This window comes from Callithrix jacchus, chromosome 7 (assembly GCF_049354715.1).
Source record: "Callithrix jacchus isolate 240 chromosome 7, calJac240_pri, whole genome shotgun sequence".
In the NCBI taxonomy this organism is placed as follows: Eukaryota; Metazoa; Chordata; class Mammalia; order Primates; family Cebidae; genus Callithrix; species Callithrix jacchus.
In genome coordinates, this window is record NC_133508.1 from 79989032 (window position 1) to 80000397 (window position 11366).

At 44.2% G+C, this 11366-nt stretch overlaps 1 protein-coding gene across 2 annotated transcripts in view; it reads right to left on the reverse strand.

Annotated features, from left to right (window-relative positions):
• C7H1orf210 (chromosome 7 C1orf210 homolog) overlaps positions 1-11366 on the reverse strand; it is a 66084-nt gene that overhangs the window by 42509 nt on the left and 12209 nt on the right. The gene's annotated exons all lie outside the window — the stretch shown is intronic.

Below are 11366 nucleotides of genomic sequence, written 5' to 3' on the forward strand. Positions count from 1 at the left end.
GAAGGGCAGAGGCCACTCCCAACTTCAGCCAGCCATGGTAGGATTCCTTTGCTGTCTTCAGGGTCTCACGATGCTCTGGGAGGTGCTTCTCTCCCAGTCCTGAAAGTGAGTCCCACACTACCCCATGCTTGCAGCTTCTGGGCTTGCCTACTCTTAGGATTGCTCATGGCTGGCCTTAGATTTCTCTCCTATTGGTCCTTAAGAAACAAGATTGATTGTATTTTACACATTTTTTCAGTGAATCAGAAGAAATCAAAGAAGGCATAACATGGTGTGGCACTGTGGTGAAGAGCACAGGTTCTGGGATCACACTGACCTGTGTTCAAGTCCCTGCTATGTCACTTACCATCTGTGTGGCCTTGGTCAAGTCTCTGAGCTTCAGTTTTCTCCGCTAATAAATGGGGTTAGTAATAGCTACCTCATTGTTGTTCATGTTAAATGAGACCACACAGACCCATCTTTCTCAGCAGTGGGCCTGGGCCATAGTAAGTACTCAGTGTAAGCTGATATTATATACAAATGCAGGAGGCTGCAGGGGAGTAATGATACACAAGGATGTGTATTTTGAAAATACTTGGATGGTTGGGGGAGGATGAATTTAAGAGGAAGTAATTAATTGGAGTAAATGGGAGGCTATGTAGGATGACGGAGACAGGAACTGCTAGAATAAAACTTCAAGTCAGATCCACATTCACTGCAAGAATATTGCCAGGTCCAGGGTGTGGGGATTAAACCATTGTCTTTGATGGAGACCAATATGTAAACAAGGATGCCTCTGTGAGGTGACAGCTATGTTAACAAGCAATAAAATACAGTGGTGTATGCTCTAAGAGAGTGGGGGAAGCTGGGGAAGGCTTGAACAGGAATTGGAGTCAGGTCCGTTTCCAAGAGAAAGTGACATTTTAATCTGAACCATGAAGAGGAAGCAAGGTTTCACCAAAGGAAGAGACCCTGGCACAGGAAACAACACCTGTAATATGTGGCATATTCAGGAGTTTCAAATAGTTCTCTATGGCTGGAGCAAAGGGAAAGCAGGGTAATGAACCCAAAGAGGTGATGGATGCCAGGCTGTGCTGAGCCTTGTAAGATATGAATCCTTTAGGAGACACAGAAGAGCTGTAAGCAGGGGTGTGTCATAATGAGATTTGTATTTTTTTAAAAAGTCACTCTGGCTACCCTGTGGAGAACAGATTATATAGGAAAAACAGTAAAGGTGAGGTGCATGACTAAAAATTAGATACCTTACATGAGATGAATACATTCCTAAAAAGACACAAACTACTGAAACTGACTCCAGAAGGAATTCACCAACTCAAATAGACTGAAATAAGTAAAGAGAATGAATTAATAATTAGAAAAACAATACTCACAAAGAAAAAGCACAGGCTCAAAGGCTTCAATGGTGAATTTTACCAAACACATACAGAACAAATACAAAAGTCTTCACAAACTTTTCCAAAAAATAAAAAAGGAGACAAGACTTCCCAATTTATTCTGTGAGGCCAGTATTACCCTGATACCCAGAACAGACAAGATTGCACATGGAAAGAAAACTACAGACCAATATATCTTATGAATATGGATGCAAAAATTCTCAAAAAAAAAACACTAGCAGGAAGAATCCAGAAACATAAAAAAAAATTATACATCATAATCAAGTGGAATTTATCCCAAGAATGCAAGGTTGATTTAACATCTGCAAATCCATACATTATACCAATAGAATGAAAAACAAAAACTATATGATCATTTCAGTAGACACAGAAAAAGCATCTGACAAAATATAATACCCTTTGTGATTAAAAAAAAAAAGGCTTTAACAAAGTGCAAACAGAATCTTTGTCAACCTGATAAAAGATATGTACCAAAAAGAAAAACACCATAGTTAGCATCACATTGAATAGTAAAAGAATGAATGCTTTCTCCCTAAGATCAGGAACAAGACAAGGATATGTGCTCTCGTCACTTCTAGTCAACATCATACTGGAGATCCTAGCCAGTTGAGCAAGGACAAGAAATAAACAACAGCCAGACTGCAAAGGAAGAAATAAAACTCTATTTGCAGATAACATGATAGTATATATAGAAAATCCTAAAGAATCCACTAAAAAAACTAATATATGAGTTCAGAACAGTTGCAAGATACAAGATCAAAACGGAAAAAGCAACTTTCTTCTATATGCTTGCAATAAACAATCTGAAAATGAAAATAAAACAATTCCATTTATGATTGCCTTAAAAGAATAAAATAATTTATCAAAGACTTATACTCTGAAAACTATAAAACATCATTGAAAGAAATTAAAGATCTAAATAAACAGAAAATGAAGCATCTCTTATCTATGAGTTGGAAGGCTTCATAGTGGCAAGATGATAATACTTCCCAATTGGTCTAGAGATTCAATGCAATCCCTATCAGATCTCAGCCGGCTGCTTTGTAGAAATTGGCAAACATTTTAAGTTTATATGGTATTGCAAGAGACCCAGCTAAAATAGCCAAAATAATCTTGAAAAAGAGGAACAAAGTTGGAGGACTCACATTTCTAGATTTCAAAACTTACTACAAAACAACAAAAATCAAGACAGTGTGGTACTGGCATAACAGGAGACATATGAGATCAATGAGGCAGAACTGTGAGTCCAGAACTAAACCCATATGTCTATGGTCAACTGACTTTCAACAGAGATGCCAAGGCCATTCAATGGGGAAAGACTAGTCTTCAGCAAATGGTGCTGGGACAACTGGATAGCCACATGCAAAAGAATGAATTTGGACTCCTACCCAAACACCACATCCAGAAATTAACTCAAAGTGGGTCAAAGACCTAATTATTAGAACTAAAATTATAAAGCATAGGAAAAAGCATAAAAGTAAAACATAATTACGTCAGCTTTGGCAGTCAGTTTTTAGATATGACAGCAAAGGCACAGGTAACAAAATAAAAAATACGTAAGTTAGAATTAATCAAAATTGAAAACTTTTGTTCAACAAAGGACACTGTCAAGAAGGTGAAAACCACAGAATAGAAGAAAACATTTGCAAGTCATGTATCTTATAAGAGACTTATATTTAGAATATATTAATATAAAGAAGTCTTCTAACTCAATAGTAAAGTGACATATAACCCACTATCTTTTAATGGACAACGGATCTGAATAGACATTTCTCCAAAGAAGATAAACAAATGGCCAATAAGCACATGAAAAGATGTTTAGCATGATGAGTCATCAGGAAATGCAAATCAAAACCAATGTGAGATACTACTCATACCCAATAAGATGGCTATGATCAAAAACATAACAAGGGTTGGCAAGGAAGAAAATGGAACTTTAGCAAATGTCATACACTACTGGTGGGAATGTAAAATTGTGCAGCCTCTTTGAAAACCAGTCTGAGGCCGGGCGCGGTGGCTCCCAGCACTTTATGCCGAGATCACGACATTGTGCTCCAGCCTGGGCAACAAGAGCAAAACTCTGTCTCAAAAAAAAAAAAAAAGAAAAGAAAACCAGTCTGGCAGTTCCTTAAACATGGGGGGAACTCTAAACTCTCATAAGACCCAAAAATTCCACTCCTAGGCATATATACCCAAGAGAAATGAGAACATATGTGCACACAAAAACTTGTATATGGATGTTTATAGCAATATTATCATAATAGCCAAAAAGTAGAAACAACTCAAATGTCCATCATCCGATGAATGGATAAATGGTATTGGTATATCCATACAGTGGAATATTATTCAGCCATTAAAAGGGAATGAAGGCCAAGCATGATGGTTTGTGTAATCCCAGCACTTTAGGAGGCTGAGGCAGGCAGATAGCTTAAGTCCAGGAGGTCAAGATCAGCCTGAGCAACATGGCAAAACCCTATCTCTATAAAATATACAAAAATTAGCCAGGAATGGTGGTGCATACCTGTAGTCCTAGCTACTCAGGAAGCTGAGGTGAGTGGATCAGCTAAGCCTGGGGGGGTCAAGGCTGCAGTGAGCTGTGATCGTGCCACTGTACTCAGTCTCAAAAAAAAAGTTGGGGGGGCGGTGCGTGAATGGCATGCTATAATGTAAATGAACATTGAAAATACCATGCTAAGTGAAAGAAACCAGTCACAAAAGACAACATACGGTAGTCATATTTCATTTATATGGAATTTCCATACACCACACATCTATAGAGGTAGAAAGTATATTATTGGCTACTTAGGACTAGCAGGAAGTTGAGGAGCTAAGAGGATGAGTGTAAAAGGTACAGGATTTCTTTTTGAAGTGATAAAAATGATCTAAATTTGACTGTGGTTACACATTATCTGTGAATATACTAAAAATCACTGATTTGTACACTTTAAATGAGTGAGTTGTATGGTGTGTGAATTATATCTCAATAAAGCTTTTTTTTTAAGTGAAGACAAGGAGATCAGTGAAAGACTACTATAGCAGTGTGGGTGAAATGATGGTGTGGTGGTAGCAAACTGAAAGAAATACCACAGAGGGGACCAGGCGCAGTGGCTCACGCCTATAATCCCAGCACTTTGGGAGGCTGAGGCGGGTGGATCACGAGGTCAAGAGATCAAGACCATCCTGGTCAACAAGGTGAAACCCCGTCTCTATTAAAAATACAAAAATTAGCTGGGCATGGTGGCTCACACCTGTAGTCCCAGCTACTTGGGAGGCTGAGGCAGGAGAATTGCCTGAACCCAGGAGGCGGAGATTGCAGTGAACCGAGATCATGCCATTGCACTCCAGCCTGGGTAACAAGAGCGAAACTCCATCTCAAAAAAAATAAAAAGAAAGAAATACCACAGAGAAAGAATGGACAGGGGTTGAATGTAGGACCTATAAGAGAAGAGTCTAGGATTACTGACAAGCTTCTGTTAATATGACGGTGGGTGGTGATACCAGTCAGTCACTAAAAGAATAAAAACAGCTAATATTTACATAGCACTTAATTGTCCAGCACCGTTCCAAGCATTTGGCATGTATTAATTCATTCAGTCTTCAACAACCCTATTAGGTAGGCACCACTATTATTCTCATTTTACAGAGAACAGGACCAGAGAGGCTAGTAACTTGGCTCAAGTCTGATAGCTAGTAAGGGACAGAGCTGATTTTTTGTGAGTTTTTTTGTTGTTCTTGTTTTGAGACAGGATCTTGCTTAGTCTCCCAGACTGGAGTGCAGTGGTTCAATCATAGCTCACTGCAGCCTTGACCTCCTGGGCTCAAGCAATCCTCTTGCCTCAGCCTCCCAAGTAGGTGGGACTGCAGGCATGCACAACCATGCCCAGCTAATTGTTTTAATTTTTTTGTAGAGATGGGGTCTCCCTATGTTACCCAGGCTGGTCTCAAACTCCTGGGCTCAAGCAATCCTCCTGCCTAAGCCTCTCAAAGTGCTGGCATTACATGCGTGAGCCACTGCATCTGGCCAAGAGCTGATACTTATTTTTGTTTTTTGTTTTTTTGATATGGAGTCTTGCTCTTGTTGCCTAGGCTGGAGTGCAATGACATGATCTCAGCTCACTGTAACCTCTGCCTCCCGGGTTCAGGCGATTCTCCTGCCTCAGCTTCCTGCGTAGCTGGGATTACAGGTGCCTGCTGCTATGCTTGGCTAATTGTTATATTTTTAGTAGAGATGGGGTTTCGCCATGTTGGCCAGCCTGGTCTGGAACTCCTGATCTTGTGATCCACCTGCCTTGGCCTCCCAAAGTGCTGGGATTACAGGTGTGAGCCACTGCACCCAGCCAAGAGCTGATATTTAAACCTGGCTATTCGGGCTCCAGAGTCCCTCTCTTAGCCACAGTACTATGCTGCTTCTCTAGCACAGTGGAAAGGTCCAGAATAGTACACTTCCAAATTCACCACAAACATATTGATCACATGCTACCTTCCAGGTTGTGGGCCCCAAAGATACCCTCCCCCAACAGAAAGTCTCCACATTCCCACTGTGGCACTGAAGACCCAGAACCCAAATACAAACAAGTTAGCAAGCTGCAGGTCCAGAGCACACTCCTAAATGCTCAGCCTTGCCTGCCCACACCTGTTCCAGCCTCAGTTCTCGCTGCTTCACTCAACAGCCATATTCTCACAGGAGATGGCCTAGGTTGGGCGGGGCTTGGAGCAAAAGACCTGCCCAGCAGCACAAACTTGTTTCCAGGGATAGAATAGAAGAGGCAAGAGGAAAAGCCTCATTAGGAGGCGTCTGGAAAGGCGAACCCAGTGAGTACTTCATCCGAGGAGCCTCCCTACAACCCATCCTGGCCACAAAAACAGAACTCCCACCAGTTGGCCTTGAGTCATTCATTCCTCTCCCGCCCCCAAGGAAGGGGTGATTTCCTGCAGGCAGCTCAGGCTCCTCTCAGGGGCTGTGCATCCCCTTATCTCACCCAAGGCCCTCTCCCAGGGCAGGGCAGGGCAGGGCAGGGCAGGCAAACCAGAAGCTGGCTGCTGTGGGGCTGATCCTCGTGTTTCCTCAGCAGGCCTTGGATTCTGGGGTCAGGGAGAGACCCAGCAGCTTAAGGACCACTCAGGAGCCAGAGTGTCTCACGGAGGGCGGAGGACAGAGGGCTAACAAAACTGGGTTCTCTGCAGCTCTCTCCCTTGGGGTTACTGCTGGGCAACTACTGGTCCTGTTTTCATTTACTGGAATTAAACCTCCAGGTGCCTGTTTTGAACGCAGACTCATCCAGCACAAGACTCACACCAGGCCCTGTGCCAGGCACATAATGTTAAATAAGTGAACGAAATGGAGGAAACAGCCATAACACGGTCCTAGTCAGAGGTATCTGTGCAGTAGTTGAAAGAACAGGCTTTGGAGTCAAACAGACCTGAATCCCAATCTCAGTTCCATCCTTTGATAGTGACTTTGAATTCGTTGAATCCTTCTAAGCCTCAGCTTTCTCTTCTGTTAAGTGAGGAGAAGGGCACCTAACAGGGTGGCTGTGTGATGAAATGAGACAATGCATTCCCACAGTGCTGGCAAACAGCAAGAGCTCCTCACTGCTAGGTGGCAGGATCCTATCGAGAGGGGGTCAGGGAGGAGGGGGTAGGCCCACATCCACCCAGCACCTACCCCAGGAGGAGGGGCTTAAGATGACAGTCCCTGGGCCAGGAGCAGTGGCTCATGCCTATAATCCCAACACTTTGGGAGGCCAAGGCGGGCGGGCGGATCACGAGGTCAAGAGTTCGAGACCAGCCTGGCCAACATGGTGAAACCCCGCCTCTACTAAGAATATAAAAATTAGCCAGGCGTGATGGTACGTGCCTGTAATCCCAGCTACTTGGGAGGCTGAGGCAAGAGAATCACTTGAACCTGGGAGGCAGAAGTTGCAGTGAGCCGAGATCGCGCCACTGCACCCCAGCCTGTGCAATAGAGCAAGACTCTGTCTCAAAAAAAAAAAAAAGATGACAGTCGCTACTTGGTGGTTCAGTTCTTATCTAGCTAGCGTGAGGGCACAGCATGGCATTTTCCAGATAAAAAGAGGCTCAAGTTTCTGTGGGAAGTCAGAGGAAGGAGAGGTTATGTGTGTGCACCCAAATGACCTCAAGGGGTGCCCTTTGGGGTCCCCCTTTTCACTTGTGTCTAATTGTTATGGCTCAGTTCCTACTCCACATCCTTTGGGAAGTGCGTGCCTTCCTGTGTTTTTACCAGGACTCTCCAAGGGTTTATATCCCACAGGTGTCCTTACCTCTTTCCCTTTGTTCCTAAAGCACCATGAATGGAGGGTTTTGTATACAGGACACTTTACTGATGTCTGGGCATGCTATAGGGAAGCCAAGCACTCACAGAATAGGGAGTACACTGAGTATGTGGCATCAACGTTCTGGAATTCTCCTGATAGTCCTAGCTGGAATTTCTCATTGGTTGACCTTTCTTCTCCTCAGATTGCTGTCTTTCATGTACCGGCCCTCCTCTGGTTTCTCTGGCTTTACCACAGGCCATTCTAAAATTCCCATCCACTTCATTTCCCCCAAACTCAACTCTCTAATGCTTCCCATCAAGGCCATGCCCAAAGGGCCTCCCCTTTTTAAAACAAAAAGGCCCATCCAGTTTGTTTCTGATCACAAAAGAGTTGCAGGGCCTCTAAAAGGAATGTGAAGTTGTATTTCACTTTTAATCAGCCTTTTCCCTGCATAAGCTGGGGGTATAAGAAAATACTCCCAAGAAGTAGGGACTTGGGGACAGGTAGAATCACAAAGTAAGTTCCAACAGGCTAAGTGGGGTGGGTCTGTGCCTGGGGGAGCAATGGGAACAAGGCCCCATGCTTAGAAAGGGGATTGGGTATGAGGACTACTGAATGGAGCATCCTGAGGGAGAGATTCCAGCAATGGGGGTCCTTTGCTCCAGCACGGAGTGATGAGCTTTCCTCATCTTGTGGAGCTGCAGAAGGATTTTAAGCAGGAAGACTATAAACAAATAAAAGCAAATTTGAACCTCAGAAAAAGCACTAAGGAGATACCATTTGTCAGCTATGAGAATGGCAAACCTAAAACAACATTGACTGGCCAGGTGCAGTGGCCCACACCTGTAATCCCAGCACTTTGGGAGGCTAAGGCAGGCAGATCACCTGAGCTCAGGAGTTCAAGACCAGCCTGGCCAACATGGTGAAACCCCTCTCTACTAAAAACACAAAAATTAGCTGGGTGTGGTGGTGGACACCTGTAATCCAAGCTACTAGGGAGGTTAAGGCAGGAGAACCACTTGAACCAGGGAGGCAGAGATTGCAGTGAGCTGAGACCATGCCACTGCACTCCAGCCTGGGTGACAAAGTAAGACTGTCTCAAAAAAAAAAAAAAAATTGACAAAGATGTGGGGGAAATACAGCACCCTAACACACTGCTAAGTGTACAAACAGAACCATCATTTTAGACCAACGACTAGCAATGTTGAGAAAGATGAGGCGATAGAGAATCCTAGTGCCTAAAGCTACCTGTCCCAGATTTTCTGACTGGATAAAAATGACAGGTGTTGGGAAATCCAGAAACATGGGGAGATAAAGGGCAAGTGCACAGGCACAGGCTCACAAGAGTGAAGAGCCAATTATCTTCCCAGCTCACTGCTCAGTGACATCATGTTAGCAGCTTCAAACAGGCCATGACGCAAGTATTTACACCACAAAAAGCAGCAAATGCTACCAAACAGAACATCCCACCCCACCCGGGCCAGTCTGTCAGCACACTACAGCCCGAGCCAATCCTCATCCAGCAACCCCTTAAATTCTCTGAACAATGGCTACCCAGAGATCAAGTACCAGTTTTATAAGCCAGGTCTTTGGCCTTATATCCCAACAGGAACGCCTGGGCCTGCTGAACAGGGCTGGACTCTAGAGAGCCTGCAGGACTCCTTCACCACAGCAGGCAGACCTACGTGGCCTCTTTTCTCCTAGGCCCAATCCCGGTTCCAGCTTGATTTTCTAAAGAAATCAAGGCTTGGAGAAAGCAGCATTTTCCAGCTGTGTGGAAACAAAGGAAAATGGGAAAATGACAGGACAGAGAGCGGACCTCCTCCCATACAGAAGAGGAAAGCCCCTGTCTCAACTCTCTTGACAGTTATACACAAGCCCCTTGCAGGCCCTGCACCTTTAACCACTATTATACTGCCTCCCTGCAGAAGACGCAGGACTTGGTAAGAACTTAGATGTAGGTATAGAGGGAGAATGAAGGTAATAGGATAACTCTCAGGTTCCAGGCTTAGGAACCTAGGTAGCCCATGAGAGATGCAGAACAGAGCTTGAAGAGAGGACCTAAGGGCATATGGGAGTTAGTTATATTTGGGGCTTGGTGAGTTTGAAGTGCCTATGGGAGGCAAATAGAGATGTCCAACTGAGAATCTGAAGTTCGAGAGATTGATGAGATCTTGCAAGTTACCAGTGTGCAGATAGAGTTGAAGTCACGCAATTACTCTGGTAATAGAGAAGGCTGAGCAGGGACACCTGGAGGCAGCAAGATTTAAGAGAAAGAGCAACCACAGAAGGAAACTGAGTGGGGATGTGATAGGAGGTAAGAGGAAACCAGTAGAATGTGACATTGGAAGGATGAAGGTTATCAAGTGTTGAATACGACGAAGAGTAAGATGAGAGACACAATGAGATGACTGTGGCTGGCTGAGAGGGAAGAAAGAAAGTAGGAGATAAGATTCAAGTAGGCAGGGGCCAGGGCCAGACAGGGCCAGGAACGCCATCGGAAGGCATTTGAGTGGTATTCTAAGTGGGAAATCTTTGGAGGATTTTAAGAGGGGAGTGAAGAAATCTGATGTGCATTTTAAACATATCTCTGTTGTGTGGAGGACAGCCTGGTGGGGTTGGGAATGGAGGTGGGGACACCAGTTAGGAAGCTATTACAGTAACCCAGACTTGGACTAGGATGGTAAGGGTGGAGGTGGTTAAACGTGTTCAGATTCAGCATACATTTTGAAGGAAGGTCTGACAGGACTTGCTAATTAATTGGATGTAGAATGCAGAGTAAGAGAAAGACAGGAATCAAGGAGTATGGAGGGTGTTGGTTCAAGCAACTGAGTAGGTGGTGATGCTATTTACAGAGGTAGGCAAGGCTAGAGGAAAAACAAAATAAAAAGGGTTGGGGTTGGGAACAAGAACCAGAGTTTTATTTTGGCCACCTTATGTATAAAATGCTTGCCAGGCACAGTGGCTCACGCCTGTAATCCCAGCACCTTGGAAGTCCAAGGCGGGCAGATCATCTGAGGTCAGGAGTTCGAGACGAGCCTAGCTAACATAGTGAAACTCTGTCTCTACTAAAAATACAAAAATTAGACAGGCATGATGGTGTGCACCTGTAATCCCAGCTACTTGGGAGGCTGAGGCAGGAGAATCACTTGAACCCAGGAGGCAGAGGTTGTAGTGAGCCGAGATCATGCCATTGCACTCCAGCCTCGGCAACAAGAGTGAAACTCCATCTCAAAAAAAAAAAAGTAAAAGATGCTTTTAGATATGCAAGTGAAGAAGTCAAGTAGGCAGCTGGCTATCCAAATTTGGAGCCCAGGGAAGAAGTCCCAACTAGAGACATTCTTTTTTGAAGTCATCAGCATATACATAGCATCAGAGCCATGGGACTGCATGAACACTAAAGTTGTGTTTCCCTCTCACTTATCTCACAGAAGTTTGGGTAGCCCTTGACTGGGGACTGGGAAAGGCATCCAAAGTCATTACCATCAGTCCTTGTAACGTGAGAGCCAGGTACAGCTAAAGACAAACTGACTCAGGGACTGCTCGCAGAGATATGGTGCCAGAGAAACTAAGACTTCACAGGAGGGTGGAAGGAGTTCCATCTATCTCCTCCAGCACCTCCCACAATTCTGTTAGCAAAATTAATTCAGAAGGAGGAAGAGAGGAAGGTGATATTGAGGATACTTAAGTCTGTAGA